This window comes from Elephas maximus, chromosome 10 (assembly GCF_024166365.1).
Source record: "Elephas maximus indicus isolate mEleMax1 chromosome 10, mEleMax1 primary haplotype, whole genome shotgun sequence".
NCBI classification, from domain to species: domain Eukaryota; kingdom Metazoa; phylum Chordata; class Mammalia; order Proboscidea; family Elephantidae; genus Elephas; species Elephas maximus.
This window is the reverse complement of record NC_064828.1, coordinates 19431646-19458253: the sequence shown is the minus strand read 5'-3', so window position 1 is coordinate 19458253 and position 26608 is coordinate 19431646. Positions and strand designations below refer to the sequence as shown.

General features: G+C 39.9%; 1 protein-coding gene across 7 annotated transcripts in view; it reads right to left on the bottom strand.

Annotated features, from left to right (window-relative positions):
* Positions 1 to 26608, bottom strand: part of MEIS2 (Meis homeobox 2) — a 231033-nt gene that overhangs the window by 6165 nt on the left and 198260 nt on the right. The window lies entirely within an intron of this gene.

Sequence of the window (26608 nt, the reverse complement as noted above, 5' to 3'; positions counted from 1 at the left end):
CAGAGAATACAATACAGTGGAGGGTCTACAGAAATATCTTTCTAACTTAAAGGCCATTTTTCCCCCTAAGTTGACTGGAATCATCTCCGTCATAGCCAACTCCAAGCCAAGTTGCTAAAATGGCTCAGGGAGAGATCAGAAAAAAAAAAAGTCCTCCATGAGAAAACCTTTATTAATTTGCAATTGTGCTTCTGCTTCTTAAGCAAGTAGGAATCTGGTTAAAGTTCACAGGCTGGCAGATTTTTTTCCCCTTTCCCTAACTAAACTCAGCATAGGGAGACCAAGCTTCCCCTTGCAGCTGGTCATAAATGGAGACCAGGCTCCGGCACTCTGCTTTCACAAGGTATTGTTAGGTCAGCAAAGCCATCAATTAGGCTGTCTGAACTTTTATCACCAACACAGCAGTAATAAGTGCTGGCCAGAAAGACTTCTGCTCTTCGGCAACTCCTGCAGTTTAAGCCTGTAAAGTTAGGGGTCATGTAGAGGTCAGTGCCAGTTGGAAGCGGCCTTTCCAGCCTCAGCTAGGACACCAGGGCAGAGGATAAGGTAACTGCCAACCATAAACCCAGCCACCTTTCAACCCACTAGAAAGACAGAGCCTCAGGTACACATGGTTGATATTAGAGCCCAAAGAAACGTTTTCCAATCAGGTGGTGGCTAAGTCCCAGGAATGTAAAGGAGAAGCAGTTATTTCGTCTAAGAGAGCCTGGATCTAATTTTGTTGGAAATCCAAAAATAAGTGCCTACTTCATGTTACTTTAATGTTTAATAATGCCCATCAAATATTCATGTACAAACAGACTAAGATGATAAGAAATCTCCTTTATTTCTCCAAATTTAATAAAAACAAAACAATTTTCAACCATTTGTGAGTTACCCTCGTTCCTACACATTTAAAGACGTGTATTCCCACACATTGGAGCCTATGTGCAGAACTCACTGGCAGTGGGTTTGGGGGGTGGGAGGGGCGGTGAGGGGAGATGTCTGACACACAGCCAGCTGTTCCTTCAAAATATACCCATTTGTAACATTTTTCACTATTTCCCATTCTAAATCTTAAGTGCAGGGGGGACTTAATGATTAATGAGTCCGCATGGGGCCACAGGCAGGAACTGGAAACTCATTCTTTGAAATTAGCCAGAAAAATTGGAGTGTGTGTTGTCAGCTCTGCATTCCTGCAAAGTTGAAGTCCCTTCCGATGACAGTCAGCCAATACTTGTTTATGCCTCCTGTGTGCTCTGCTGTGGAAATACAATTAGGCAGAGGAATAATAGCCACGAGAAAACCAAAGGAGTCTTTTGCATATGGTGTTTGTTTGGAAAACAATGAACTTCTTTATTACTTAAGAAAGTGTAGCTCAGTTGTCAAAAATGTTACACCCCCTCAGAATTAGAGAAGAAATGACAAGTTCTGGGGAGGTCAAAATAAAAGAAGAGTTGGGATTGCTTGTGTGTTCCCACCCCTTGACTTTATGTGTTGCTGAGGAATAGCTGACCAAATTACAAAGTCTTCCAGAAGCATCCCTCAGTTCAGAAAAGGAACTTCTAACTATCTACTCTTTCCCCACTCGGTGTATTGGGACCACCCCCAGGAACTCCCCTTATCAGCTCAGGTTAAGATCAATAGAGACGATCAGGAGGGCCAGAGAAACCTTTTCTCTCCAAGCTTCTAATGGAGGACACACATGGCAAGGGTTTACCTCTTTTTATGTGCTACTCACCCAGTTTGTTTTTTCCTACAGGCCAACTCTTTGGGTGAAGTGAATTGCTATTTTTTCCCTTTTTAATTTCACCCTTTTATTCTTTTATTATTTACATCTGGAGGTTGTTCCCTTATTTATGTCTTTCTCTCTAGTTCTCCCAAACACTCCCTTACTCACAGAGCTGCAAGGCATCAGGGTTCTTAGTTCTCAGCAGGAGAACTCCACACTGTCTTCAAACAAATAATTACAGGGAGGGTTAGAGGTTCACTCAAAGGTCATTTCTTTGGATACTCATCAGAATGTTTACATTAGTAAAAACGGGGTCCGCTCCAAAGGTTGTTCAATGTGGGACACACAACAATGCAGAACATTAAAAAAGCACTCTGTGTCCTAGCAGGTCTTTCTAGAAGCGCTGAACTTGGAAATGCCACTCCACTATTACATTTTCAACTAGTTACCATGGCATGGACTGGATGTTCACTAGCAGTTATGGCAATGGCCTTTTCTTTGCCCAGTTGTACTAAACAAATATGAAAAGAGGCCTCTGAAGGCTTTCACGAGATCCTTTTACAAAACATAATAGAGATTTTGCTTTTTCACTTGGGCTCCATTTAGTCTCTCTGAATTTTTGTTCTCAAACAATATATTTGATCCATACTGTTATTTTTTTTTCCAGATTCATAATTCTATCACAACCGTTCAAGAGAATATTTTAAAAACATGTGGGCCCCCAATTTTTTTCAGAAATCTTTTAACATACAACTCCTGCCAATTGTCAACCCCTCTGATCTTGGGACATCTTATAAACACCAGGGCTCCATAAATACATTAGATGTTGTTCTTAAAATTAATAAGTTGACTGAGAAAACTTTGACATTAAAAAATAAAATTACTCTATCACACTGATGACCCACAGGCTGCTCTCAGAAAACACACGGACCTATGTAAAATGGAGCCATTTAAACTGTAGAGTTAAAAAAAAAAAATCAAACTAGGAGTAATTTTTATTTCTTTAATGTTAGTAAGATGAAGTTTCCATATATGATCATTCCCCAAAAGTATATGACATGAAATTCTCTCCCAGTTCCTCTGGTCTGTATTTTTAAAACGACCTTATTCAGTGCTCGAGTAGCAAACAGAATGTGCACGTTTAGAGTCGACTTAAAATTTGAAAGCTCTAAGTTGAAAACCAACTGATCTTCAGTCCTTCAAGGTCCAAGCTCCAGTCATATGGAAAAATGCAACTTGCTAGTTCAAAGACAAAAGACTTGTCTTAAAAAGGTTTCTTGGATATTAAACGGGTCTTACAAAATAACATTTTGATGAGTTAAGTGTAAATGAATCGGACACATATGGATTAAGTTATCCTTGAATTTCACACGGGTTTAAAAAATAAGGGGAAAAGAGGGTCTTGGCAAAAAACATTTTGGACTTTGCCAAACCCAAAACATTTGAAAAATTGCTGAAGACATCCAACTCACCAAAATGCAGCAAGCTGCACCCAACTTTAATGAAAAACCCCACAAGTTATTTCCAATCCAAAGGCTGTTAGGTTTTTCATCTGTATCTGATATTAAAAAATTCTCTAAGTTTTAATGTCATCTCAGAATGATTTTGAAGTTGAGTACATATAATATACTTCTATACTGGTATAACCAATTTGACCCTAAGTTACCAAGTCTTCTTGGACATCAAATAGCTCTTAAAAACATACTGAGTACAACTTGGTGTAAAATGTGTCATATATGATACAGGCCATAAATAAAATGTGTTAGTAAATTTTTTTTTTTTTTTTTTTTAGTAAGCCTAGTGCCTTTCCAGATTTCACTTAGAAAAAAATTTCATTAGCCTCATTGTGACTTTTTTAAGGACTTCACATAATTCCCTTAGTGGCTCCTTTGGGAATTAGTACCCTAACGTGCACTAGCTCCATTGATTTGTATTGAACACAAAGTTAATATCCAGGCTTCAGCAAAAGCTCTGGAGACTATCTACTAAGGCTATGTACTTTCTCTCTAAATTTTACTTAAATAGAAAACGTTTTAGAACATACGGTCCTTAAAAATTATATACTGACTGTTAGCTTAAAAATAACTTAATTATAGAAATAAATTCAATGACTTTCCAAGAATCATGAGGACTTTCTGAGTCAACTCAGAGAGGAGAAAAGAATACATTGAAAAGAACAAACCTGAGATAGCAAAGTATCATTGAAATCTCATCTTGCTGGGAAGATGTCTCCAGGAGACCATTTTCCCACAGAAGAGCAGAATTTTTAGCTTTGCATACTTTTCTGGAACTGAAATCTGACTATCATGATTCTTCTCTTAAAGGCTTTTCACTCCAAAGCATATTTCAGATTGATAGAAGTAGGGTTAGGTGGCATTCCTGGGTGTTGGTTGGTTTCTTTTTCTTTTTTTCTTTCCCTCTTCTTAAATGGCTGATAAATCCCTTCTTTCTGGTTCACTAGCTTCATGCCACACCTGGTAACCAACTCCTTTCAGCAGCATTCCTTTTGTTAGAAAGTGCAGGCCTCAGTGGAGTCAACTGGAAGGCCGCCAGGCCTGAGCACTCGGAGGAGGAAGCAAGAGTTGCAGGAACTGAAGCTTTTGCATGGGTTCATTTGGTCAAGGAAAAGGGCTGAACTGTTGAATAGGGATCAGATCAATTTGGAAAAGGTGTTGTAGGCAGCTCAGTGACTAGGGACCTGTTAAAAAATGAAAAACCTCTGCTTTTCCACTATCCCCAGCCCTGGGACTCATCAGCCAGGGCGTTTATTCACTAAGCTTGCTACTGGTTGGTGCTTCAAACAATGAAGCTTAAACCTTGGCGAGTCAGTTATCAAGTTTCTTCATTTTTTCGTAGTTCACACACACACAAAAGCAAGTCTTTTTCTGTCTTTTGGTGGTGGCTAAGGGTGTGGTTTTCTCAGTAAGATACAGTAAAATTATTAAATCAATGAATTAAGCAGGTTCAATGCCCTGGAACCTGTGCCTGGGCATACAAATGATTGAGTCACGTAGAAAACCTTCTTCACTAGTGGCTGCACAATAGGTCTTTTCTCACAGCTAACTGTGAGCCAAGCAAATGAGTGAGTTTCATGGGCTATGAAGGGATATATTCACAGGACATAATTAATTCTCCTGAGGTATAGCTTAATTTAGAATTCAATAGACTAGATTTGCCCACAGAACTAAATACACATGAATTTATGCTCATGAATTTACAATATGAAAACATGATATTAATCTGAGATCACAAACATGTAGTTTTATGAATATACCTTGAGTAGTGGAGTGTTTATACTGACATGAAAGGTCATACAAGTAGCTGATGTTATCTTTGATAGCCTTCTACTATGCTCTTTCAATAGTCTTCCTTTTATCTAATTCTTCCCTAAAGTTACCAGGGCCCACATAGGTTCTTTATCGAGATACTCTACTTTCGACAAGCCCTTTTCAATTTTTGTCCCATAGTTCACACTTGCCCACATAACAACATGATAAAGAGCACAGGCTCATATTTTCTGCCATTTACTTGCTCAGCGACTTTGGGCAAGTCTACTTAAACTTCCCATGCCTCAGTTTATTTCCTGTTTGTAAACTGGGGGAATAATTCGGCCAGGATTGTTTTTAAGACAAAGGGAAATATTGTATGTAATATTCTTGGCATAGTGCCTGGCACATAGCAAACCGATTCAAAACCAGTTGCCATGGAGTTGGCTCCAACTCATGCAACCTCATGTGTGTCAGAGTAGAACTGTGCTCCATAGAGTTCTCACTGGTTGATTTTTGCAAGTAGATTGCCAGGCTTTTCTTCCAAGGCATCTCTGGGCAGCTGAGTGTGTTAACCCTTTGCACCATCCAGGGACTCCTGGCACATACAAGAGCTCATTAAGTGTTAGGTTATGATCAAGATGCATCTACCCAATGTCCCCTCCTGAAGAGCTCTGTACACTCACAGGTAATAATTAAGAATAACTGGTTTTTTTTTTTTTTGGTTTTGGTTGGCTGTTAAACAAATCCATGCTGGGTTGATAACAGGTAATCATGTGCTATACCCCTCTGGCTAGCATGTGTCCATGTGGTAAGATCTTTCTAGAGATCATGACTTACTCCAAATGTATAATGCTATGGAGGAGATTTTATTTATTTATTTTTGCATTATATTCTTTTTTTTTTTTTTAATTTTATTGTATTTTAGATGAAGGTTTACAGAACAAACTAGTTTCTCATCAAACAGTTAGTACACACATTGTTCTATGACATTGGTTAACAACCCCACGACATGTTAACACTTCCTTTTCAATCCTGGGTTCCCTATTACCAGCCTTCCTGTTCCCTCCTGCCTTCTAGTCCCTGCCCCAGGGCTGGTGCACCCCTTTAGTCTTGTTTTGTTCTATGAGCGTGTTCAATCTTTGGCTGAAGGGTGAACCTCAGGAGTGACTTCATTACTGAGCTGAAAGGGTGTTCATGGGCCGTACTCTCAGGGTTTCTCCAGTCTCTGTCAGGCCAGCAGATCTAGTCTTTCCTTTTGAGTTAGAATTTTGTTCTACATTTTTCTCCAGCTTCGTCCAGGGCCCTCTATTGTGATCCCTGTCAGCAGTCAGCGGTGGTAGCCAGGCACCATCTGGTTGTACTGGCCTCAATTTGGTGAAGACCGCGGTAGATGTGGTCCATTAGTCCTTTGGACTAATCTTTCCATGGGGGAAATTTCAGATGCTAGAGCAAGCATAAAAAGCCCTCGTGGTACAATGGTTAAGCTCTTGACAGTTCGAACTCACCCAGCGACTTCGAGAGAGAAAGACCTGGCAATCTGCTCCTGTAAAGATTACATACAACCTAGAAAACCCTATGGGGCAGTTCTACTCTGTCACATGGGGTCTCCATGAGTCAAAAATCCACTCCACAGCACTTAACAACCACAACAGAGCAGGCACGTGCTGTTGGGGGAGGGTAGTGGGATGAGCCATTTTGGAATCATACTCTCTAAATGGTTTTCTAGATCCTTGCTACTCTAAATATATTCCACAGACTAGTGCCATCATCTTGGAGGTGTCAGAAAGGCAGAAATGCAGAATCTCAGGTCCCACCCTCAAAAAAAAAAAAAAAAACCCAAACATGTTGTCATCAAGTCGTAGTGACCCTATAAGACAGAGTAGAACTGTTCCATAGGGTTTCCAAGGAGCACCTGGTGGATTCAAGTTTCCAAGTTTTTGGTTAGCAGCTGAGCTTTTAAACACTGTGCCACCAAGGCTCCACTGAGTCTGAATCTGCATTTTAAATCATCTCTAAGCGATCTATGCACACTGAAGTTTGAGAAGCTCTGCTCTAGATCACGTACCAAACAGATGATCTAGTAGTGTCCCTAGGAATAGAAACTTGCAAAGATCACGATATAATAGTGAATCTCAGCTGCGAAAATGCAGGTACTCTTCTCTGTAGGTATACTATACTTGGATCTAGGCAATCTTGTAATCACTGGCCTTGGGCAACCAGCCATTTGAAATAATTTAATTCATTTTACTCCATCTGTACTTCCTGAGGGAACAGTTGGGCCAGTAAAGTGTTTTTGTGGAAACTTTTAATGGATGCTTTTACTACCTTCAGGAATGGATAGGGGAAGGATGGTAGATTCTCTCTCTCTCTTTTTTTTTTTCTTCATGCCATTCGGTACTGTTTTTTTTTTTTTTTTTTTTAATAATAAATATAAATATTTTTATAATTCAAAAGAGTTTCAAACGTGATTTGAAAAATTTGGCACCTTCTTTGTCTGAGACTTATATAACCAAAAACAAAAACCCAGTGCCATCGAGTCGATTCCGACTCATAGCAACCCTATAAGACAGAGTAGAACTGCCCCATAGAGTTTCCAAGGAGTGCCTGGCGGATTTGAACTGCTGACCCTTTGGTTAGCAGCCATAGCACTTAACCACTAAGCCACCAGGGTTTCCGAGACTTATATAGCCAATGGAAAAAAAACCCAAATCAACTGCTGTTGAGTCGATTCCAGCTCACAGTGATCCTACAGGACAGAGTAGAACTGCCCCATAGGGTTTCCAAGGAGGTGCTGGTGGATTCGAGCTGCTGACCTTTTGGTTAGCAGCCTGAGCTCTAAACCACTGAACCACCAGGGCTCCATATTGCCAATAGTCGAGACTTTTTAATAACAGCATTAGGGAAATTTCTACTCAGAAAGAGAATTATCTTTGATTTCCTTTGTAATGCTGAGCAACAATAAACAGTGTTCTGTGCATACAATCATACCCGATGGCATGTAACAAAACATCCCAGCAGGTTATGATTTTTGAAGCACTGTTAGTCTTACAGTATGCCATCAGATTATTCATATGTGGCTATTTATCATGCACTATAAAAGTGATCTTTCAAAGCTACTTGAAAGCAGGGAGGAGAAAACACTCAAACTTCCTTAGCTATTCATATCTAGGATCCATCCTCTTCAAGATAAAATACTAAGTCAATAGACATAAGTTGTAGTATATTACCTCATCCTGTCCATGATTTATAGCAGATGGAAATCAACTAGAAACTGAATTACTTTGAAAGTTTTACTACTGACATTAAAATTCCAGATCTGTCTACTTACACACCTTTTTGTGCTTCTGAAAACAACTTCTTTGCAGACCTGGAAGATACGTCCACAACTTTATTCAACTCTATCAGCATATAAAGAAGGGATAATCATTTTTAAAATTACCAATTACCTGAGCAACTATCTAAGCCCTATAGCCTGACCAGACTTTTAAAATCAACCAGCCCTTAATAACCAGTTACATACATTCTTAGCCAATTTGCATTATGTTCCCCACCATTTACTAATTCACCCTAAGCGGAGATGATTCCGACAAACTTAGTCTCTTTTTAGTTTCCGTGATCACCTTTGATTGAAGTATGAATTCTTTATCCTACTTCGCAGTGGAAACCACCTAAGCATTAACTTGCCCAAAATGCACCAAGCTGTTTAGCAATTATGTATTAATGTTTGAAGAGATCAAGGTGAGCTCACATGCCCTTGTGCTATGGATAACACTCTGATTAGCTTGTCATCTGCTCGGAAGAAGATGTTGGCTGATTCTCCCATACAGTCTAGCAGGCCAGCTGTTAGCTGCCTGTCAAGCCCTCAAGTGGACAAGTAGTCCAGGAGCAAAAATGTCACTCCTTTGATCTGGCAAGGAGCAGCTGCTGATTTATAGAGTAGGACTTTGTTCTTCCATTCTATTTTACTTTCTTTCCTAAGGCAGAACCACAAAATCCAGGAGAAAAAAAAAGTGCCATTCCCAGCAACATCAACAAGCTCTGACAACTGCAACAGGGTTTTTCTTGGCCCTAACAAAGCTCTCAGGCATCTCTTTTGACGCTCACCTTCCCCCCTCCCCTTTCCTCCCCCCCACCACCATTTTTTGCAATGCGGTAGTTATTGTTTAATTCAGCCTCTGTAAATGGAATGGACTGTGGCCAGCAAGCCTGGGGCATAAACACACCTGTATGAGAGAAGCCTTATTGTAGCAACCATCTACAAGCAAGCTCACATGAACCATGTGGTCCCGAGTTCAGAAAGAATGCTCCATTTTTCCTGACAGCAGGTTTTACCCTAAGTGAGCATCTATTTTTGGTGCCACCAACCTATGACGGCCACATTTGAACTGTTTCATCTCCGAAGGCACTACGCTCTTTAAATCAAAGAGAAAAAAGGGTTAGGCAGGAAATAGACTTTTTTTTTTACTTGTGAGCAAACAGGTCCATTAAAAATGTTTATTCACTGTCTATAATATCAATCATTAAAAGCTAAACTAAACGTCCAGAAAGGCTTTCGCAAATGCATTATCAAAGATGCCATAAGGTTGACTGCATTACCACTCATTTATACTGACATAGGCTTCCCTGAGTAACATGCAAGGGGAAAAAAATCAACAACAAAATCTACTTAAGTCATGTGCATAGTCTTTTAAGAACTAAACTATTTTCGAACGCATGATCTTGTTCTCAATGGATAAATGTGTCAGGTAAGAGATGATGCCCTGTCAACCAAGTGGGACACGCAACAATGCAGCATTGAAACAGACTCTGAGACGTCATCAACCATATGTATGTGTGTGTGCATGTGTGTATATGTATATATATAATACATATATATGTACATACATACACATTGTATGTGTGGATATATATTTTTACATATACATATATACACACACACATATATACACATACATGTAAACCCTGGTGGCACCGTGGTTAAGAATTTGACTGTTAACCAGAAGGTCAGCAGTTCAAATCTACCCGGTCCTCTCTGGAAACCCTACAGGGCAGTTCTACTCTGCCCTATAGGGTGGCTGAGTCAGAATTGACTAGACTGCAGTAGGTTTTGTTTTTGTTTTTTTATATATGTACATATATATACATAAACCTAGCTACATGCTTTGCCAACGATGAATTTATTAACACCTGGCTAGGTTTCCTATACTGCTGCTGGAGGAGGGGTGATAAGGAAGGATACACACACACACACATATGTCAGAAATGGTTGTGGAGAGACTGGAACACTTATACACTGAATGGTGAGGATGTAAAATGGTACAACCACTTTGGAAATCAATCTGGCACGTCCTTAAAAAAGCTAGAAATGGAAGTGCCATATGATCCAGCAATCCCACTCCTTGGAATATATCCTAGAGAAATAAGAGCCATCACACAAATAGATATATGCACACCCATGTTCATTGCAGCACTGTTCACAATAACAAAAAGAAGGAAACAACCTAGATGCCCATCAACAGATGAATGGATAATCAAATTATGGTATATACACACAATGGAATACTACGGAAAGATAAAGAAAAATGAGGAATCTGTGAAACATCTCACCACATGGATGAATCTGGAAGGCATTATGCTGAGTGAAATTAGCCAGTTGCAAAAGGAAAAATTTTGTTTGAGACCACTATTATAAGAACTCAAGAGAAAGTTTAAACACAGAAGGAAGCTTTCTTTGATGGTTACGAGGGTGGGAAAGGAGGGAGAGGGGAATTCACTAACTAGATAGTAGACAAGAATTATCTTAGGTGAAGGGAGGGACAATGCACAATACAGGGGAAGTGAGCACAACTGGACTGAACCAAAAGCTAAGAAGTTCCCTGAACTCAACCAAACACTTTGAGGGACAGAGTAGCAAGGGTAGGGGTCTGGGGACCATAGCTTCAGGGGACATCTAGGTCAATTGGCATAACAAAGTTTATGAAGAAAATGTTCTGAATCCCACTTTGGTGAGTGGCATCTGGGGTCTTAAAAGCTAGCAAGCAGCCATCTAAGATGCATCAATTGGTCCCAATCCACCTGGAGCAAAGGAGAATGAAGAACACCAAAGACACAAGGAAAATATTAGCCCAAGAGACAAAAGGGCCACATAAACCAGAGACTCCACCAACCTGAGACCAGAAGAACTAGACGGTACCAGGCTACCACCATGACTGCCCCGACAGGGAACACAACAGAGAGTCCCTGATGGAGCAGGAGAAATGTGGGGTGCAGAACTCAAATTATAGTAAAAAGACCAGACTTAATGGCCTGACTGAGACTAGAGGAACCCCAGGAGACGTAGCCCCTGTTAACTGAGAACAAAAACCATTCCTGAAGCCAACTCTTCAAAGGTTAGACTGGACTATAAAACGTACAACAATACTTGTGAAGAGTGTGCTTCTTAGTTCAAGTAGATTAGACTAAATGGGCAGCTCCTGTCTGGAGGCAGGATGAGAAGGCAGAAAGAGATAGGAGCTGGTTGGATGGACACAGGAAACCTGGGGTGGAAAGGAGTGTGCTGTCACATTATAGGGATTGCAACTAGGGTCACATAACAACGTGTGTATAAATTTTTGTATGAGAAATTAATTTGAGCTGTAAACTTTTACCTAAAGCACACACACACACATATATACATATACATATATATATATATACATATATATATATACATATATATATATATACGTGTGTGTTTGAATGCTGAAAATGAAGAAGAAAACAGAATGGTTGCTAGAAGTCCTTGCTTCTACTTGGCTCACCTGTTAAGCCCTGTTCTAGTGTTTGCTTCCCCCCACCCCCCAGCCCTTTTTTAATTCTCCAGGGAGAATAGAACTTTTCCTCAGCCTCATTTCTTGCCTTTACCCTATCTTGCTTTTTGGTTAGTCAGAAGTTACTAAGCACTACATACTCAATGTTCAGGGCTGTACTATATACTAGATCTTTCTCTGTGTATCCCAGTGAGAGCCTGAGTCCCAGGGATTGGGGTAGGGGCTTGAGTGGAAAGGGAAAGCAGGGTATAGAGCAGCAGGGATTATGTAAGGTTGATTTTCATCCTTTTTCGGTCATGAATTAGTGCAATTTTCTAATTTTAAGGCTCATAGTAATCTGTATATGTGTCACACATATAAATCTTCCACATTCAATACTTAATAAAAGATAAGTTTAACCACAAAAATGAGACAAGTCATATATAATATGTAAATATACATAATGCATAAATATATAACATATGACACTATATATTTAAAAAACTGAAAATGCAGTTCAAGCCTTTAAAGGCTTTTAATCTCTAGACCCCCACACTTCAGCAACAAACTGAAAAATACAACGTGAGACCACATAATAAGTACAAACAAACATAGTCCACATTCAGTAAATAAGCGTGATCGGGTCAATTAAAGAAGTCGGGGAAATTCATCAGTGAATTCTTGGAGGAAGAAAGTTGAAGCACATTAAAAGCCCACTGCTCTCAAGTTGATTCTGACTCACAGCGACCCTATAGGACAGCACAGAACTGCCCCATAGGGTTTCCAAGAAGCAGCTGGTGGATTCGAACCACCAACCTTCTGGTTAGCAGCTGTAGTTCTTAACCACTGTGCCACCAGGGCACCAAGCTGTAGTTCTTAACCACTGTGCCACCAGGGCACCAAGCTGTAGTTCTTAACCACTGTGCCACCAGGGCACGTAAAGAAAATGGAATACACGAAGGCACCAAGGCAGACTAGGGCTGATTTTGTGCAAGGGAGGGAAAAAGAATTGAATTCAGACTGGCTCCTGGTTTTGGACTGGAAATTATGGCCAGGGTTAACAGACAAACGGATACAGGTTCTTGATGATATGTTAAACCACTGGAATTCTTGAGCATTGGAATGATAAAATACAGTGTTTGAGGAGGGTCTTTTCCAAGAGCTGTGTACAGGATGAATTGAGAATCTAGAAGCTGAAAATGTAGGAAACCATTGTCTAACCCAGGCAGAACGGGAAAATAATGTAAACGCAGATTAAAAAACTCAGATTAAGATGGTAGAAACAAAAAAGAACTGGCGCATTTGGTTTGGAGATCTGCTGATGAATTGTGCTTAGATGGCAAAGGAGAGATACAAACATAAAAGAAATTAAGAGAATGAACCGGAGAATCTAAAAATGTTATGGTACATGGTTGATGAAAACTGGCAATGGAGGAGAAATTCCTGTTGGTTGTGGTAGGAGTGGCAAACTCAATTTTTAAAATTTTGACTTTGAGTTGACAGTGGGACTTTCAGGCTAAGAAGCTATGGAGGCCATCAAGGCATAGGTACTGAAGAGGAGTGAAAGATTAGGAGAGAATTTACATCAACACCCTCTAATAGCTTCAAAACTCCAAACTGCGTAAATATTCTAGAGCTACAGCAGCAAGTACAAGCTGCCTAGCTTCCTCAAAGAAAAACAAAAAACTTCATCTTCATGTGTCCTCTAGATTCTAGAAAGTTCTCTACCTGATAATGGTTAGCCAAGTAATTGTCAGTAAAATTCTCTGTGTCTGTGGCTTTATTTCTTAGGTACAGTTTGCCTTTTCTTTTAACGCTGAGATAATAATTTATGTGACTAGATTTAGAGGCCCACGTTAATTACATATGTGTTTGTGTTGCTACCCAAGTTGTTCTACTTCATACTTAACATGTGTGAATTTAGTACTAGAATTTATCAGAGAGTGTTAACAGTTGGATATAGGAAGATTTTTATCAGGGAGACTGTGTGTTTTAAGCAATAGCATAAAACAATCAATGGCAGGTTTTCTCTAGGTGGTGACAACTAATTTAGAAGAGAACTGATAGGACAAAGTGTTAACATTTAAAAGGGACTCTATTATGTGGGATGGCTTCCAAATTGTGTCCTCTTTTCAAACCATATTTTTCTTTTCAAATGGACTTTTAAAGTGAAAAATATAGCACTTCATCCAAAGTAGTGTGGAAACAAATGGTGCTCAGGTCTCTCTATTCTTCAACTCAGGCCAAACCGATCCAACTCCAGCAATCTAAAGCCACTTGGTGTTTGGAGGGAAGGTGCTATGCATGTGAATGTCCCATGGCCCTTTCATTTGTCTGTGGGGGTTCCTTTTTCTAAAGCAGCAGGGGATACTTCCGAAGACCAGATTGGCATCCCAGAAGTGTTTGGATGGGCTAGGCTCTTATCCTTCTTTAAATTCTCCTGCTGGTTTGAAAGAAAGGATGTGGTAAAGGACGCAGGCAGAAGGTGGAAACACTCTTAGGGCCCTTTATCAATACCATTGCTTTCTTTACATTGTAGCTAGGTCTCTTGTTTGAGAGGCTGAGATTTTAGCACTTTTAAAGGGAATCTATAAGTGAGAAATCTCCTAGGTGTTAAGCTTCAGAGTGGCTTCAACCCAAAATATGAAAAAATGAGATTAAAACACAAAAAGTCTGGTAATATTAAGAAAAGGATCCAACAAGCATGTATGTTACAGTCTTTCTGTAGATTTTACTGAGTTTAAATCAAATGTTATATAACTAGTTCATACTGGTATCTTGTAAAAATGCCAATGAAAAAAGCAAATAAAGGATCTAAAACATTTTAAAGTCACTTTAAATATCTATTTAAATTTCTAGCAACTATAAATCTAACAATAATCTTTTAAGATTATTATGAAAACATACTCCATTGTGTCAGGAAGCAAAAAAAGAAAATTTTTATTCATGAGCATATGACTTACTGGCCCCACATTCATGAAGTTCGAACACCAAAGATCAAAATCCAAATAAAATTTTCTGACTGCCTTTTCTTAATGACAAATTAAACATTTTTTACTTTAATTTGACAGCCAGGTAGCACTCTGTCTTATCCAGAGATGTTATATGTGGTCTTTCCAACGTGATGGTATTATTACCCACAAAATTTTTAGCATCATCCCGTAATCATAAAAGACATAAAATATATCTTTATAAACCACAAGAGACCTAGCAAACCAGCAGTTATGCCACATCTGCTTTACTCCTTAAATATTTTAGCTTTAGAGGATTAGTTAGTGGATTTTTCCCCGATTTGCAAAAAAATAAAGACACCAATCTTTGATTCCAACATTCCACTCAAAGCTATAATCTCCAATAGACAAATAAACACATTGTACACCAACTTGACAGCATTTTAAGAGCAAATTCAGATTCCACATCTCCTATCAGAATTTCCTTAAGTGCTTTAATGTAACCATCAGAAATAGAAATAGTGGCATTTGTGTTATCTCCATTCTTATGGTAAATATAAAGTAACATCACCATTTATCAAAAAATAATTTTAGAAATTTGTTGAACTACTAGACTCTTGGAAACCCTGGCGGTATAGTGGTTAAGTACTACGGCTGCTAACCAAAGGGTTGGCAGTTTGAATCCGCCAGGCGCTTCTTGGAAACTCCATGGGGCAGTGTAGGGTCGCTATGAGTCGGAATCGACTCGATGGCCCTGGGTTTGGTTTTTTTTTTTTTTTTAACCAGACTTTTATTTTGCTATCAGGCAATATATAAACAAACAAAAACCCCAATTAATCAGCAAGGTTAATATGTTAACTAATAGGATCTCACTGTTGTCTCTGTCTGGAATGCCCTTCTTCCCATGGCCATCTGGTCAACACATCTTCCAAAATTCTTATCAGAGGACACCTCCTTGAGAGAAATTTCCCTGGTTCTGTAGTCTGATTAAGAAGGACTTACTCAGTCAGCTGAACTACTAGCTACTGACTCACAGCATTTATTCAATACCACAATCACAATGTACTTGTCTGGCTTTCCCACCAGGTAGTCTTAGAGAGCAGGGACCACAGCTTAATTCTTTGTTATCATCACTGTAAAAAATAGTACATTTTCAATAAATTGTTTGGTGAATGAAAATAGGGTTCCCTTGTCTTAAAAAAAAAGAAAGAAAGAAAAGAACCCCCAGTGGCGTGTTGCTGTTGTTGTTGTTAGGTGCTGTTGAGTCAGTTCCCACTCATAGCAACCCTATGCACAACAGAAAGAAACAGTGCCCGGTCCTGCGCCATCCTCACAATTGTTGTTATGCTTGAGCTCATTGTTACAGCCACAGTGTTAATACACCTCATTGAGGGTCTTGCTCTTTTCCCCTGACCTTGTACTTTACCAAGCATGATGTCCCTCTCCAGGAACTGATCAATCCCTCCTGACAACATGTCCAAAGTATATAAGATGCAGTCTCACCATCCCTGCTTCTAAACAGCATTCTGGTTATACTTTTTCCAAGACAGATTTGTTTGTTCTTTTGGCAGTCCACGGTATATTCAATATTCTTCACCAACACCACAATTCAAAGGCGTCAACTTCTTCTTCGGTCGTCCTTATTCATTGTCCAGCTTTCACGTGCACATGATGCAATTGAAAATACCATGGCTTGGGTCAGGTGCACCTTAGTCTTCGAGGCGGTATCTTTACTTTTCAATACTTTAAAGAGGTCCTTTGCAGCAGATTTGCCCAATGCTATGCATCGTCTGATTTCTTGACTGCTGCTTCCACGGGTGTTGACTGTGGACCCAAGTAAAATGAAATCCTTGACAACTTCAATCTTTTCTCGGTTTATCGCGATTGATGTTGCTCATTGGTCCAGGTGTGAGAATTTTTGTTTTCTTTATGTTGAGGTGCAATCCATACGGAAGGCTGTGGTCTTTGATCTTCATCAGTAAGTGCTTCAAGTCCTTTTCACTTTCAGCAATCAAGGTTGTGTCACCTGCTTAACGCAGGTTGTTAATGAGTCTTCCTCCAACCTGATGCCCTGTTCTTCCCTATATAGTCCAGCTGCTTGGATTATTTGCTCAGCATACAGATTGAGTAGGTATGGTGAAAGGATACAACCCTGATGCACACCTTTCCTGACTTTAAACCACTCAGAATCCTCTTGTTCTGTCTGAACCACTGCCTCTTGATCTATGTAAAGGTTCCTCAAGAGCACAATTAAATATTCTGGAATTCCCATTCTTTGCAATGTTATCCATAGTTTGTTATGATCCACACAGCTGAATGCCTTTGCCTAGTCAATGAAACAGAGGGAAACATCCTTCTGGTATTCTCTGTTTTCAGCCAGGATCCATCTGCCATCAGCAATGATATCCCTGGTTTCTACTGAAACCAGCCTGAATTTCTGGCAGTTCCCCGATGATATACTGCTGCAGCCATTTTTGAATGATCTTCAGCAAAATTTTGCTTGCATGTGATATTAATGATATTGTTCTATAATTTCTGCATTTGGTTGGATCACCTTTCTTGGGAATAGGCATAAATATGGGTCTCTTCCAGTCAGTTGGCAGGTAGCTGTCTTCCATATTTCTTGGCATAGATGAGTGAGCACCTCCAGAGCTGCATCCATTTGTTGAAACATCTCAATGGATGTTCCTTCAGTTCCTGGAGCCTTGTTTTTCTCCAATGCCTTCAGTGCAGGTTGGACCTCTTCCTACAGTACCATCGGTTCCTGATCATATGCTACCTCTTGAAATGATTGAACGTTGACTAATTCTTTTTGGTATAATGACTCTGTGTATTCCTTCCATCTTCTTTTGATGCTTCCTGCATCATTTTATAATATTTTCCCCACAGAATCCTTCGTTATTGCAACTCCAGGCTTGAATTTTTTCTTCAATTCTTTTAGCTTGAGAAACGCCAAGTGTGTTCTTCCCTTTTGGTTTTCTATCTCCAGCTCTTTGCACATGTCATTATAATGCTTTGTCTTCTCGAGCTGCCCTTTGAAATCTTCTGTTCAGTTCTTTTACTTCATCATTTCTTCCTTTTGCTTTAGCTGCTCAACATTTGTGAGCAAGTTTCAGAGTCTCCTCTGATATCCACCTTGGTCTTTTCTTTCTTTCCTGTCTTTTCAATGCATCAAATCTATTCTTGAGGTGGTCTCTAAATTCAGGTGGGGTATACTCAAGGTCATATTTTGGCTCTCGTGGACTTGCTTTGATTTTCTTCAGTTTCAGCTTGAACTTGCATATGAGCAATTGATGGTCGGTTCCACAGTCAGCCCCTGGCCTTGTTCTGACTCATGATTTTGAGCTTTTCTATCGTTTCTTTCCACAGATGCAGTTGATTTGATTCCTGTGTGTTCCATCTGGTGAAGTCCATGTGTATAATATAAACAGGTATAATATAGTCGCCATTAATGTTCGTGAAAGAAGGTATTTGCAATGAAGAATTTGTTGGTCTTGCAAAATTCTATCATTCGATCTCCAGCATTATTTCTATCACCAATGCCATATTTTCCAACTACCGATCCTTCTTATTTCCAACTTTTGCATTCCAATCACCAGTAGTTACCAATGCATCCTGATTGCATGTTCAATCAATTTGAGACTGCAGCAGCTGACAAAAAATCTTCAATTTCATCTTTGGCCTTAGTGGTTGGTGTGTAAATTTGAATAATAGTCGTATTAGCTGGTCTTCCTTGTAGGCGTATGGATATTATCCTATCACTGACAGTGTTGTACTTCTGGATAGATCTTGAAATGCTCTTTTTGACGATGAATGCAACACCATTCCTCTTCAAGTTGTCATTCCCAGCATAGTAGACTATATGATTACCTGATTCAGAATGGTTAATACCAGTCCATTTCAGCTCACTATTGCCTAAGATATTGATCTTTATGTGCTCTGTTTCATTTTTGATGATTTCCAATTTTTCTAGATTCATACTTTTTACATTCCAGGTTCTGATTATTAATGGATGTTTACAGCTGTTTCTTCTCATTTTGAGTCATGCCACATCAGCAAATGAAGGTCCTGAAAGCTTGACTCCATCCACGTCATTAAGGTCGACTCTACTTTGAGGAGGCAGCTCTTCCCCAGTCGTCTTTTGAGTGCCTTCCAACCCGGGGGGGCTCATCTTCCAGCACTATATGAGACATTGTTCCGCTGCTATTCATAAGGTTTTCACTGGCTAATTCTTTTCAGAAGTAGACTGCCGGGTCCTTCTTCCTAGTCTTTCTTAGTCTGGAAGCTCAGCTGAAAGCTGTCCTCCACGGGTGACCCTGCTGGTGTCTGAATACTGGTGGCATAGCTTCCAGCCTCACAGAAATACGCAAGCCCCACAGAATGACAAACTGACATACACATGGCGTAGTGGTTAAGAATTACGTCTGCTAACCAAAAGGTCGGCAGTTTGAACCCAGCAGGCGCTCCTTGTAAACTGTATGGGGCAGTTCTAGTCTGTCCTATAGGGCCACTATGAGTTGGAGTCAGCTCAACTGCCATGGGTTTGTCTTAAAAATAGCTTGGATTGAGAATCAGTACCCTTAGGGTTTTTCCTGTTCTCATTTTCAAACGGTATAGCTGAATCTCTGACAAAATCATTTGCCCCTAGTGTGGGGCAGAGCTAAGACAGGAAATAACTGGCTTCCCGGCTCTGATCCAGTTATCTTTGCACTCAGAAACAACTAAGGATACAGACTAGAGACATTAAAGGTATGAACCCCTCTGGGCATCAGAGAAGTCAGGCAAATCTTGGGTGCAGGTGTGGAGAAGGACTTGACTTGGCAAAAAGCAGACATCAGACTTTTCTAGGCTAGGCGGCAGCACACACAGTATGCAATATAGCTATAGTGGGGCATGATTAAATAGAGTTGACTTTAGTCGAGAAGAGAACTGGAGCGTATGGGAATTGAGGTCCGTTAGGTAATATGGGTGTTTGTGTGTGTATACGTATGTGTTTGTTTTGGGGCAAAGAAATGGAGAGTAGGAAGTGAAGGAGGAAGGTCTGTGAAATGGAGAAAGAAGATAGGAAACTTTTTAAACTATTTTTTTTCTCATTATACCTTTCTAAGGAAGTGTTTCCCAAAATGTATTCTAAGGGTCACTAGTGTTTCTCCAAAATAGGGGTCCTAAGTCAAATAAGTATGAGAAATACGAAGTTAAACAAAGTGAAGTTGATTTTTTTTGCTCCAGGTTGTTATAATCTCTTATGGTTTGCACTGTGCTCTTCCGAAATATATGTTGAACTCCTGGCTCTTGTACGTGTGGATGTAATCCTACTCAAAAATGTTGTTTTCTTTTGTTATGTTAATGAGAACATATCAGTGTAGGGTGGATCCTAAACCTAATCACTTCTGAGTTATAAAAAGACCAGAACAGACAGAGACGCCCATGCAGGAGAAGACAAATCCAAGGAATGGCCTGGGCTACAGACAAGGAAGTAATCAACATGGCTGAGACCCTGATTTGGACTTTTCACCTCCAGAACTGTGAGAAAGTAAATGTCTGTTCTTCAAAGCCACCCACTTGTGGCATTTGTGTTACAACAGCACTAGGAAGTAAGACAGCCTAATATATATTATAAATCTCCAAACTTAATTTAGCTATTAAGATTTTGAGGAGTGCTAGGGTTTCAAGGAGAGCTCTGGTGGTGTAGCGGTTAAGAGCTTGGCTGCTAACCAAAAGGTTGGCAGTTCGAATCTAGCAGCCGCTCCTTGGAAACCCTATGGGGCAGTTCTACTCTGTCCTGTAAGGTTGCTATGAGTTGGAATCAACTCAATGGCAATGGGTTTGGTTTGGAGGGTTTGAAGAATGTGGAATTCTGTTTTTTAACAGAAATTGCATTTTGAAACCATTTATCCACTTGAAAAGAGGATTTCCATTTCACGTTTCTCCATGTCAGACTCAGACACGATTGAGTGTTTATAGGACTTGTGTTTCACACCTTGCCAGTTCATAACAACTCCAGTTCCCAATATTATTATAAAACCCTACTAGTCCATAGACCTTTGTACCCTAAAAATGTGTTGGCTGAAAGGTCCATTAGAACTTTTCTATCTCAAAGGTAATTTGATCAGTAGGATGCTTTTAGGCTGGGATGTTTTTCATACTTTTCTCCTGCTTTCCCACACAATGCAATATTATTTAAAAAAAAAATCTATTGCTGATTATTTTATTATGCTTAAAATTTCTGCTTCAAAATAATGCTCAGAAACTGAAGAACAACCTCCAATGTGAGGGTTTTTTTGTTTTGTTTTGGCAATACCCTCTCATCTTTCATTAACCAGAACTGTGATCAGGCTGTGGCCACCTAACTTAAGCACGTCTATTACAAGTGTTGGGGACTCGTGTGTGTGTGTGTGTGTGTGTATGGAGTGTGCAAGGTGGGGGGCAAAGAGACAGAGAGACTGTGGGAGCAGGGATATTAAGGGGAAGGGGACAATGGAAGAGAAAAGAGACAAGGAAAGGGTCAGTGCTGCTTTGGATAATATATATCAATGTACATACAAGGCTCCCTGCACCTCCCCAACAATTTCACTTTCTTGTTTACAGAGTCTACAAGTACCAAATCAGCTTTTACTTATAACTGTGTTAAACACCACCTGCCTGCCCTCTGAACCTCACCGTCCCGGGATGAGGTCAGCCCAGGGAAGGGCTCTGGTTCCTATAAGCAATCCTGTCATTCAGGCTAACAGCAGTGATTCACTCACAGGAGGCAAAAATGACTCAATTGTTGGGCTGATTGACTCCAGGGAGCAGGCTACTCTATCATTACCAGGGAGTGCAAACACCCTGAGCTCTGTTTTGGTCCACTTAAAATTACTATTTGCTGTGAAGGATTGGCAAAGCAATTCTTAAAATGATGGGGGTGAAAGTCAGGCGAGTGCCATTATGGGCTTTTCCTTTCGTTTAAGCAGGAGTAAGCGGTGTGGGACTCGTTCTGAGCCTGACCCACTTATTTAACCTTTTGTTCGCTTTGCTGTATTAACATATATTAACTGGCTACATAAGCCCTAGGGGGGATAAAAACCTCATGACCAAATGATGGTTCCATTTTCATAGGTAACCTCTCCTTGGGTGGAAATTAAACCCCAATATAAATACATTTTAGGTTCATAGAGAATTGAGGAGGAATGCCAAAAACAAATGGTGAACAACAGTCCTGCAAAGACCACAGCAACCATGGAGTGGTTGGGTAAATTACACACGAGAGGAGCTATTTGAAAAACCAAATAAATTTAATTAAGTAAGTTGCAAAATTATTTTCCCGTCTCTTATCTACTCCCCTTGGTTAATATCCCCGACACACTGATGCTGCATAATTGCTCTTGTGGAATGTTGCAGCTCAGAGCCGTAATGAGCTGCCTTTGCACAAAGGCTGCGAAAGTGGTTTCCCTACAGAGTTATCTTCTCAATTATTTATACTTGCAACACTTTCACATAATGGCAGTTTTAAAATCAAACAAACAAAGCAAACTGTACAATAAAGGAAGGCGACAAGAAGGTGCAGGGACCTTTTCCTTTCTTTTTTGAACACCAGAAGGAATGGGCAAGCCACATAAAGTCAACTGAATATGGCTCCTTGAAAAGTCTCAAGGGCCTTGCAACCAGGCGACATAAAAGCATTTGGAGATTGACACCTTGGAGAAGGACTGGTGAAGCTCCACATACCTGCCTTGCAAAATTTTAATTTGTCATATCTAAATGTATAAAGGAATGCAAACTTTGTTTTCTCGTTGTAAGTTTGTCTTTGAAAAGCCTCAATCAGAAGACTTGCTCCCCACTCCTGCTTTTGAAAATAAAAGTGCTAAACCGTCAAAGTGATGTCAATGTAAACAGAAAATGGCGGTGTGTGTCACAGTTATCTCTCAGGCTGTGGAGGGGTTTACCTTTTTTTTTTTTTTGGTGCTTGTTTCCATTGTCCACACCTGCCTTTGGTTCAGTCACTCAAAAATTTACTATACACAAGAGGAAAAAGCTATTTGTAGTTGTACTATATCTGGACATGGAAAATAACACAAAGAATATAGTTAAACATTAAGGTAAAAATTACAATGTTTTTTCTAATATTGAAATTAGGACTTTATTTAAAAAGAGTCCTAATTTACTAATTACTGCTACCATCAAGCTCTCTAACTTATTTGGTTCCTAGCACCTAGCTTAGTAGCTTCTTCAGAGGAGATGCTCAATAAATGTCAACAAGATGATTTTTCCAAATTAGTCCATAGATGAGATCGAGACTACATTTTAAAAATTAAAATTGAACTTTTGACCAGATGCACATTTTGGAGCTGCATAAAATCTAGACCTAACCTAAGATTCTCCATTAAACAAGCATAGGCTCCAGTCTTTAGGAGACCTAAGTTACTATCCTATACTTAAAGGTTATTCCACATTGAATAATGACCATTCTTCTATCTGTGAAGGAAGATACTCATTAATGATGCCAGTGAAACAGATTTTATATTATCTATTCGTGAAGACCCCATAGGTATCAGAGTAGAACTGTGCTCCGTAGGGTTTTCAATGGCTGATTTTTCCATAGATTGCCAGGACCTTCTTCTGAGGCACCTCTAGGTAGACTCAAAGTGTCAACCTTTTGGTTAGCAGCCGAGCAGATTAACTGTTTGTACCATGCAGCAACACCATTTCACCTACTAACGACAAACAACTACTAGCTATTTCCAAATAGCAAAATGTTCAAGTCATGCAGGGAAAGGCTGTAAAGATATAATAAAAGAATACTGATTTTAAAACCCACAAAATTTGTCTCGTGAACATCTGCATACATCCATACACATTGAATTTACACACATGTATGTGTGCACTCATGCAAACACACATACTCATTTTTCATGAAAGTATCTTCTTACCCTAAGTATCTCTTGACTTGGCGCTCATTAAAAAAAGAAGCAAATAAACTTAAGGAGATATTTTTCAAGCACACAAGTATTACTCTGAAAGGTCCAAGGGAAAAAAACACCCTGTGCTCAAAGAAAATCAGACCATAACCCTGTGAGGACAGGTTGTAGATGGGATCCTCAGAGGAAAGCTGTTGGGACTGAGAATTCACCCAGCCACCGTCTTGTTTTGCTTTACCCTTGAGAATCAAAGAAACTGGATGTCCCCTTGCTACCATTTAAAGCTGCTCTTATCCATGAACAGCTGGGAATGGGTCATAGTTTTTGGCTATTCCTTTGTTCCTGCCTCCCGTACCTCCAAGGTCAAAGGCTTAGTGGTGTGGTGGGAGCTGAGAGGTGGCCACTCTGTGGTAGGAATCTGATTCTACTTATCAATATAAAAATTACACCCTACTATTTGGCCTTCCAGCAGCACTGCTGCTGTTGTATGCCTTGCAGTTGATTCCAACTCACAGTGACCCTATGTGACAGGGTAAAACTGTTCCATAGGGTTTCCTAGGCTGTAATCTTTATGGAAGCAGATCCCCAGGTCTTTTCTCCTGAGGAGCAGCTGGTGGGTTCAAATCACCAGCCTTTCGGTTAGTAGTCGAATGCTCAGCCACCATACCACTAGGGATCTAGCCACCTTCAATACGGAACATGACCTTATTAAGTGTGGGCATGTGTGGTAATGGACTGGTCAAAGGAAGCCATTGAAAGGTAATGCAAGGAGGATGCAGACTATGGTAAGAAAACTCTCCTGCCAGAAGTATTGAAAACACATCCTCGGTATAGGCAAATATAAATCTGAATGAACTTTGATGTACTCTAAATATGTCCTATGACATATACGACATTTTTCAAAGATATTGATGGCGCCAGTATGCTATTAGTCAGCATGTGAAAGATTAGTATAATGTTGAGGTCTAGAAGAGAGTTGGGTAGTTTTCAATATTTTCGAACACGGGCAAATCCTGAAGGGAGGTCTCAGATTCTATGAATGGACTCCAGTCCATTTGAAAAGCTCTCTCTCTGGCCGTCAAAACCGATATAAAGGCCAGAAGGTCACAATCGAAGAGACTTGGCTCTGAGAGACTTGGAGAGTAAAATCAAAAGCCAAACTTGGGGCTATGAACGGGTGTGGCTTCATCTCTGTGAGGGCTCTCACTGATGTGAATAGAAGCTGCTATCCGCGGCTTGAGGGCGGTAATACCATATGGCCCTCAATTCCCAAATGTGACAGATTCGTAGGAAACCCTTAACCTCTGTTTTTCCAGCTTTCTTCAACCGCAGGAACAGACTCTCTTAGTAGACCAGCCAATTAACCAAGCATTAAAAAAACCCCACAAATCTATATTGATAATTTTGCAGGAAAAAAGAAAGACGTGTGAAGTAAACACTTAATCATTGTTATGAACTGTCTGATCCAGGAAGTTCAAGAGCCAAATAAGCCAGAAGAGGCTTCAAAAAACAAGAAATATATCTAACCAGAAGAAATGACATATCTCTCTTTTTTTCCTCGAAATATCCCATGTATTTGCTTTGTGTTTTAGTTCACAGGGACTCAGGCTTCAGCTTACCCTTGACTGGTGGCAAATCTGATAAGCAGTTGGCACGAATATGCTGAGGCTGGTTTACAATTTGTTTTGCAACTTCCCTTCCTAGATAAACATAATCTAAGTACAACTTCTTAAAAAAAAAAAAAAAAAAGTTGTGTTTACTTGTCCTGTTCCTCAGGACTTTTTTCCTCCTAAATGTTCCCTTAGGATGCTGGCTTGCAACCCAGAAAAAGCTTGGATTTCAGTTTCAGTCTCCAAGGTATTCTACTGTTCAGCTGGGCCGTGTGCTAGAAGGGACGCTCTCTACCTTGCTGATTTAATTAACGGATTCTTTTCATTATTATGGGGATTTAGTTTCTTCTTGCCTTTCGGTGTTTTGGAAACACTGATTTATGTTTTATATTTTGAAGGGAAATTTATTGTTCTTTGACAGCTGAGGCTCTATAAATCCCTGGCATCGAAGGGACCCCAGGGAGGTGTCACAGTTGCCTGGCCCTGCCCACCTGTGTGCTGTCATCTCAAGGGCCCCCTCTGAAAGTGAGGAGAACTATCAGCTGTTCAACGCCCTTCCCACTCCTCCTCCCTCTGAGCATTATGCCAGCAGGGGTCTGGCCCATTCCAATTTAGGAATGGCAGTATTAGTAGGGTGATCACTAACCGTGAATCACCGATTCATTTAAGTGAAGCAAACAGTCCATGAATCTTTGGACTGGATTTAATCTCTTGAGTAAATGAAGCTCATTCAATTAAGTGGTAGAATGTGCTGTACTTATTATGATGGCCATAAACCAAAACCAAACCAAGCCCATTGCTGTCGAGTTGATTTCGACTCATAGTGACCCTAAAGGACTGAGCAGAACTGCCCCGCAGGGTTTCCAAGGAGCTGCTGGTGGATTTGAACTACTGACCTTTTGGTTAGCTGCCAGGGTCTTAACCATTGCGCCACCAGGGTTCCATGATGGCCATAGTTAAACCAAAAATCAGGACAGATTTTTCTAAAATATGAGTATGCTTATGTTGGCAAAATAAAACAAAATATTTGAAGTTAGTACTGGAGAAAATCTGGCATGGATGGTCATTGCAACTCTTAGTTTATTATTCTTCTAAACTGCACACGTAGTCCATCAAATTCTGACTTGGAGAAAAAATAAAACATTTGATGAAAAATCTGGAAGGCTCGTAGCTAATACATATTTTTGCTAAAAAAATTTCGGGTGTCAATACCATAATTTGACTATAAATGAAGTCTCCTTTTCTAAGGAGGCTTTATTCATATTATTATAATTAACATTTATTGAGCTGTCACTGAGTGCATACCTCTATCCTATTTTAATTCTCGCAAACATCCTATGAAGTAGGCAATGCTATTAGCATTCCCATGTACAATTAGAGAA